Raw genomic sequence first — 8425 nt, 5'->3', positions numbered from 1 at the left:
AGTATTATACATATGAGGTAAGGACTGATTGAGTAACATAAGGTGACTAAGCTTGAATTCATCAAAAACTATATTATTTAAGAATGCAATGCCAAGCATATTACCTGATTCTAAAATAGTCTGTAAACTAAGGTACTAAAATACTGATAACTGAATAAATAATAACTGTATGCTATGGTCAAGCAAACCTAAAATTGAACTAAGTTACTAATCTGATTACTAGATTGAGACCGTGACTGAGACTGTAACTAAAATAGTAACTGAGACTATAACTGAGACTGTAACTAAGATGGTAACTGAAACAATAACTGAGACTGTAACTAAGACGGTAAGTGAGACTGTACAGGAACTGAGTACTGAGTTCTAATAATTGAGTAACTGATAGCTGTAATAACTGATAACTAAGTTACTGATAACTGGGTAACTGTTTCTGACTGTCCTGATTCTGTAGAACTAAACTGAGTTCCTTACTAAGTCTGAAGCTGAAAGTCTAACTATGGGAGTGTTCATCTAATCTACATTCCTCTCTCTGATATGATTGGGGTCTAACACATGGTACTTAGAACCACAAGTAATCCCAACCTAACCCATGAACTGGCATACTATTAAGCAACTAAATTATAATATAATAAATAGTTGTTCAGCTATGCGAAAACATAATCATACTAAAAATCTAAAATAGATACAATATTGATAAAGCTTTATAATCTGATAAATTAGAAGGATGAAACAGAAATTACAAGACTGACTCTAATTGACATCTATGAAGCCTCTACCATACTGACTATAGATAACTGGGACATGCCTCCAACTACCACTAATAAATGTACATAAAAATAAATGTACTATACAAGAACTAAAACTTTTTGGAGTTCTTGAAGTAGGAGAACTCATTACCTGCTAGCTAGAATTTGCAATTATTTGATTGTGATATATGGGCTACAATTGGTACTTATATTATGAAATAGTGTATCCACACAGACGTATATGTGGATCGGTACTTTTGAAATGTATTGAGTATGCAGAGGTGAATGCAATAAGTAAAAATGATTTCATATGTAATCAGAAAACATGCATGCTAAATGTAAGTAAACTCACCAATAGGTTGGAGTAAACTTAAAAATAAAATATTTTAAAGCATGTGTGACAACATTCTCTGATACTACGACGAATCTCTACACTTAGGTTTTGTAAACTTACTTTAATGATATAAGTATAACTGAAACTACAATATGATAAAACATGGATACTATATGAATACTCTGTATAAAACTATATATTGGAGATAGACATAAATTAAGGATCTAAATATATAATCACATTAAGCATAAATGCATAAACATACTAACTTATCTGATTAACTGAATGACTAATAGCTGAATACTGGGCATTTAAGACAGAACTATACTTAGTCTGAATAACTGGACTAAAATTGTAGAGTATTATACATATGAGGTAAGGACTAACTTAGTAACATAAGGTAACTGAGCATGGATTCATGAAAAACTGTATTATTTGAGACTGCAAGGCCAAAAGTATAACTTGATTTTGAAATAGTCTATAAATTAAGGTACTGAAATACTGATAACAAAATTACTAATAACTATACGCCATGGTCAAGAAAACCTAAAATTGAACTGAGTTACTGATCTGATTACTGACTGAGATTGTGATTGATACTATAACTAAGATGGTAACTAAGACTCTAACTAAAATTATAACTAAGATGGTAACTAAGACTGTAACTAAAACTATACTGGAATTGAATATTGAGTTTTGATAACTAAGTAACTGATGACTGCAATTGTTGATAACTGAGTTACTGATAACTGGGTGACTATTTCTTACAGTCCTGATTCTGTAGAACTAAACTGAGTTCCATACTAAGTCTGAAGCTGAATCTATAACTGTGGGAGTGTTCATCTAACCTATATTCTGCTCTTTGAACTGATTGAGGTCCAACTTGTAACCCCAGTTAGAAAGGTATCAGTATTGTGCCACAGGTAAAGACAAGTTACTCAGTCATCCTCATCTGGCAGGTGCTTTGAATGAGAATGGTGGTACCCTTAACTGGAAGGTAAAACATCTCATAAACCCTCAACTAGAAGGTTAATGTCTCAACTTATACTAGCTACATAGTTCTAGAATGGAAGGACTGCTTCTAAGGATCACACCCTTTACTGGCAGGTAAGCCTCTATCCTTGGGTTCACTCAGTGCTGAATCCTACTCCCAATTGAATAGACACTAAACTAATTTCTAAACTATACTAGGCTTGTCTAAACTGTTACTGATCATGTTAACTCTGAATTGGACTAAGTTCACTAAGTTTTGTAATTGAGTACTACTATTCATGATGTTACTGAGACTATTTTGAAGCTTCTATAACTCTAGTTAAACAACTAGATTTTTGGGTATTGAATACCCCCAGGACTCGATAACAATAACACCAAGACCATTCTAAGCCTTTGAGTACATAATAAATAGTCATCATTTAAAGAAACCCATCACTTTGGAATTTCATCAAATACTTGCAATTCATGGTTTAAACTAAGCATGGGGATAGTTTTAGACAAGTAGCAATAGCATGAATTTAATATTAAAAACTGCCAATTAAGGATTTAACATGGGACATAGCATGATTACATAACTAAAGTCCTAAATTAGGAAATTCATATATAATTTGATGGAAATAGGACATGAGAGATTCATTAAAACATGAACAGTTCATTGCTTGAACGTAAGAATGTCTTAAAAATACGGGAACACTAGGGTTCCATGGCAAAATTCATAACTTGGGGATTCATCTTGAAATTGACTTAACATGATATGGGAATTTCATCAAACATGTGGAAGGCATGAATTTAAAATCTATCATGGAAGTTAATTGAATAAAGCATGGAAAACTCAAATTCATAGCATAAGGAATTCAATATCTTGTATGAAATTATACATGGGCTAAATTGAATTAAAAATACCATGAAGACATAAAATTCAATCTTTCTTGAACATACAAAATGCCATAATAAAGGAAAATTCATTCTTTAATTAAAAGAAAAAGGTTTTTTTTTTTGGAATCCATGGGTGAAAGAGGACCCATGGATGAACTCCCACATACCTTAAAGCTTTAATATTGAAGGAAAAACACAATTTATAAAGCATTCTAGAATGAGGAAATTTTAGTTCTTTCTTTTATTGAAAAAAAATGATGAAGTATTTGGTGTTCTTGAGGAGGCTAGGGTTTTTCTTTGAGAGAAAAGATGAATAATAGAGTGTATAATGCTTTTGGGGTATGAAATTAAGTATTATGGGAGAATTCAGGTGAGGGGAAGTGACCAAAGTGCCTCTAGACCCTTTAAAAACTGAATTAGTGTGTGAAATAGTTTCGTAGCGTGCTGTTCGATGCGTTGCATTGCTATCGCATCGGTTTATTACCTCATAAGGAAAATGCCATAACTTTTCGCTCGAGTATCCGATTTTGGCAAAATTGGTATCGTTGGAAAGATAATTAATTATCTACAATTTGGTTGTTCTTTATATGTATATAAAAAGTTATATATGTTTAAAGTAGACCCTTGTAGAATCATATGTCAAAATTTGGATGAATCAAAGGCTCTAAGCTCAACTTTGTTCTAAGTGATTCTTATAAACATTTTTCACCTCAAAAGCAAATCAAACATGAGGATAAATATCATGAAACTTATATTCACATAGGAATCATTTAGGTTATCTCTTATACATGTAGGAACGATGGTTTAAAGACTAGACCGAAAATGCAGCGTATTACAAATAGGTCTTGGATAAAAACTTCTAGAAAACAACCTCGGATCAGAATTCCAGCAACATATATTGGTTTTAGTCTAGAGGGAACGTTAGTCTAGCTTTCAAGGTTTTTAGACTTATTTTAGGCTATTAGGTAGATTTGATAAAAAATAGAACTATAGGTGTGGGATCTATATGTAATTAAAACATCCTCATATGGTAATTCAGATGGTTACATTGTATCTAAAATATTGAATTTTGTATTTTAGAATAGTTTATTTGCATGCATCGGGTTCTGTATAAGTCCTAAGAACCCGATCAAAGTCCTTAAGGACTTAGTTCCTTGCTGGTTTACCAGCACCTGGTGTAGCCAAGTTTTGACCTTCACATTTGTAAGTCTTGGCCGCCCTCACGAGTGTCAAAGAGTATTGACCTTTAAATTCATAAAGTGTAAGCTGACCTGGCATGTTTAACTTTTATTTTTGTGTTTGCTGTGGATTAGCCACATTTATGAAGGCCTGGTTTGGCTGACATCATATTCGAGACTCATGCCCCACATTCACAAAAGGTATTTCCCAGGTAATATATAACTCACTTTTCCCCATTTTCAGTCATTTCCAATTTTTTTTCTGCGATAAAGGGCCCTTAGAGTATTGAAATTATTAAGATTGCATCCTATTGAGCTTAGATATGTTAGCCTATCATCCCTTGGTCAATTTTTCTTTTTAATCTCATGTTATTCCACCTTAAATACATTTAATGATTGGTTTTAGTATTAGTTTCCTTGATCTTATGGGGATGATTTGGGCATTAATTTATTTTTTTTTCATACTCAACCTTTGAGCACACGTGCTGTATCCTTTGATGGACCTTGTGATTGATTCAATTTTAGAATTCTCTTAGCAGGACCAATAAGACTATTTTTACCTAAAATTAGGTCCAAAGTTTAATATTTCACTATGGGTGTTGTTTTACTTGTATTAATGTCTAGATAATGGTTTTGATAACATGACATTATTTTTGGATCAAAGAGCAAGGATGAGTAATTGATGGATGGTTTAAGACTGCGATTCAATATTGAGGCAGTCTTTAGTATACTTATATCTATGAATTGTGTATTGTACATTTTGCATGCTAGTTCAAGATTATAATTATGTTTATACCTAGATATATTGTGACTTGACCTAGATAGGGGATTTAGAATAGTAATATGACCCAAACCTTATCCTATAATATTGATTAACGTTGTAGGATCCTATTATATCTGATGATTGATATAATTAACCATAAATTTTCTTAAGGAGTCCTTTAGCATAAGAATTATAATATTACTTAGTGAATTGGATGATATGCCCCAATTAGGCCTTTCTAGCAGCTTCGTGCCCCCTTTTTACCTTTGTTTCCTAATTTATGGTATTAATATCTTATATTGTTATATATTACTGGTTTAAAGGCCATGGTTATGATACCAAGTCAGTATCTATCCCTTGTAAAGATGTGGTTATAGTTTATAAATGCTTAATAGCTTATGGTTGTATTTGTTATATCATGCATACAGTTAGGCAAATCTATACCTATTTAGTTGTACGATTCCAAGCTAGAGCCTTGATTTTAGTACTATTTTCTAAAAAGGGATTTATCCTAAAATTTTCACTTTTAAACTAGTCTTCTTAAAATGGATGTATTACCACCCTTATTATTAGACTCCAGTATTTTAAACTAATCCTATTACTTTGGAAATTAAACCGAGGTTGATTCCGCTCCATAATTAATCCCACATTTTTCTAAAACTTATTCACTTTATCAAGGGTGATTTTGACCATTAGGACATTACCAAACTGCTTTAGTCCTGAATCTAATCTCGGTCAATGATTTTTAAAATATTTACTTATTTATTTTTCATTCAAGCCTGACATTCCTTATGATAATATACATATCTCTCCATTATTAGATAGACTAGATTTATGATGGTTTATTATAGAAGTCTAGTTTAAGACTACACAATGAACACGGATATCTTGAATGCCCTACTGTACCCTTCATTCGATGCGTCATAGTACTAGAGAAGGATAGTTGTCATAGGTCCTGGCTTTGCGAGCTACTAAGTTGGAGGAGGTTTATACATTCTGTATGTCAGACCATTTAAGTTTGGTATGGAATTTAGTTCACCTTTTATGACCTTGTACTTTTCATGGTTTTTATTCATTCACATGTATCATGTATCACTAATATAAATGTTTGGAACCTACATATATCAATGCTACAAGGGGTTGTACAGGTTATGGTTGTTATTTTCTTAGTGTTTGCATGTACCTTTCGAGCTTATGAGGACCCAGTTAGGTTATTATTTGTCTAGCCTAGCCAGTTAGACTAGTATTATTTAGATATTATTTTATGATTCATAGTAGACTAGTTATGGATTGGTATACAATATATTAAGTATGCTTCCAAGTTCCTTTACTCCCTACTATGGTAAGATTTAGTATTGTTAGGTTATTTTATGATTAGTCAATTTGGGTAGAGACCTGTGATTATGCTAGAGATAGCTCCCATATCACTTATAGCCCTTTAGATATTAGAGTAGCTCCCTTAGAGTAGTATCTATATATATACTCCCCTTATCCATGATTTGTACATTATTTCCTTCTTTTCTACTATTATTATACATGTACATATATTTTTTCATTCTACTATTGTATATGGTATATCTCTTCCTTTACTATTGTATATAGGCTAGATACTTATGATATTACAGTTGTCCCGGGTTATAGGTAGTTCATGATAAGTTACCCTTAATATAGTTTTTCATTCTACTATTGTATATGGTATATCTCTTCCTTTACTATTGTATATAGGCTAGATACTTATGATATTGCAGTTGTCCCGAGTTATAGGTATTTCATGATAGGTTACCCTTATCACTTCATTAGTATTACTACGCTTAGCTTTGTAGATACATGTATGCAATTTATATTTCTTATTTACATATTATTTTTATTTGCATTATCTGGAAATTAATTGGTCAACGCCTGCTGAGAACAATATATTTAGTATTCATACTATACTTCTGCAACCTACAGATCATAGTATGAGTTCTCACCATTGATGTTCCTATTGTGCAGAGCCATCATAAAATAGATATTTGGGGTGAGTGCCTAACGTTTAGAATGTCCTGATCTCCCTTTTATTATTAGACTGATCTTTATTTTTGAATTTTAGAGATAGATGTGTATATTTTTATTCTATATTTTTATCTTGTCTTCCTATTGTAGTGGAAGCTCTTGTACTAAATTCACTAGGTTTTGGGGATTTACTTTTTCTTGCCTTCTTTCTTATTGTTATTTAGTTTTGCTTCTACTTCACTTATTAACCAGCTACTAGCTATTCTGGACTATGAATTATCTTACCAACTGGTGGGTTATTGTAGGTGCCATCATGACCTAAGAAATTGGGTCGTGACAAAATAAATCTAGGGAATACAAATATTGTGTTAAGAACAACAAAACAAAGAATAATTCACATGTCTTTTTATAGAAGTGTTAAAACTCCCCTAAACTTGATGTGGATTTATACTTTCCTCCCCAAATTATGCTCATATTAAAAACACCCATATATTTAACCAAATTAATTAACAAATGTGGTATAGACATAGACATATAAAACCCAACAAGTGAAAAGGAAATTAAAAACTAAACCTACCAAAATAACCATATTCGGTGAATAACCACACACTCTACATAACAATTTATTGACACATCACAACTTTTCCTCACAATTCTATAAAAATTGCACTAGATCACTCTTTGATTATATAATCAAATTTGTTTAGCCTAGAAATTGTTTATAAAATTATTGGGAAGAATCTCACTTTATTTTATTTTATGATTGTAGTCCTTCATTTGGGTTTTTGTTAGGGTTCCAATTTGGGGTATATTAGGGCTTTATTCACATTCTTCTGTCATGATTAAGGATAATTTCATTGTCACTATTAGGTGTTTTTTGCTCAATCGAGTAATTTTTTTACTTTTAGATTAATCTTTGCTAAGTTATTGTTGATGATGATCAATGAATTTCTTAAATTTTTTGTAAAGCTTAAAAATTAAAAAGGGGATGAGTTATCTTGGAATTCCTGTAATCCCCCGCAAAGTCCTCTTCCAGTCTAAGAATTAGAGTGTATTCAGTAAAGCGGAAATCCAAGTCTAAAAGTTTCAGAAATATATTCTCAAGTATGAAATACTTTGAATCGTATGAAATTTCTCTAATTTCTACTTTTTTCTATGTAGAGCATTGAATAAGCTTTCCATCGATACCAAATTCATCCAAATCAAATGCTCGGGTGAAGAGTTTAGAGCCATTTTAGTGAGAAAGTGTGTCACCTGGCCTCCTGGCGCATCGCGGAGCTAGAAAATGCTAATCGTCAAATTCCAGTGGACCTCCATGATTTCACCATGTCGCGGTGAAGTTTTAGTTCGCAAGCAAGATGGCAAAGTGATTTCCACTGCATCGCACCGTCGTGCCATTTCCCAATTATCCAAATTCCAGTGGGCTGGCACGATTATGGTGCTTCGCGCCAGCATATAAAATCAGGATTTTTTTTGTTAAATATCCAAAGGCTTTTTTGTCTTTTTCCTTTTCCCACAAGCTCTATAAATACCCACTTAAGGG

The sequence above is a fragment of the Capsicum annuum genome, chromosome 12 (genome assembly GCF_002878395.1).
Source record: "Capsicum annuum cultivar UCD-10X-F1 chromosome 12, UCD10Xv1.1, whole genome shotgun sequence".
In the NCBI taxonomy this organism is placed as follows: Eukaryota; Viridiplantae; Streptophyta; class Magnoliopsida; order Solanales; family Solanaceae; genus Capsicum; species Capsicum annuum.
This window is presented reverse-complemented; position numbering follows the sequence as displayed.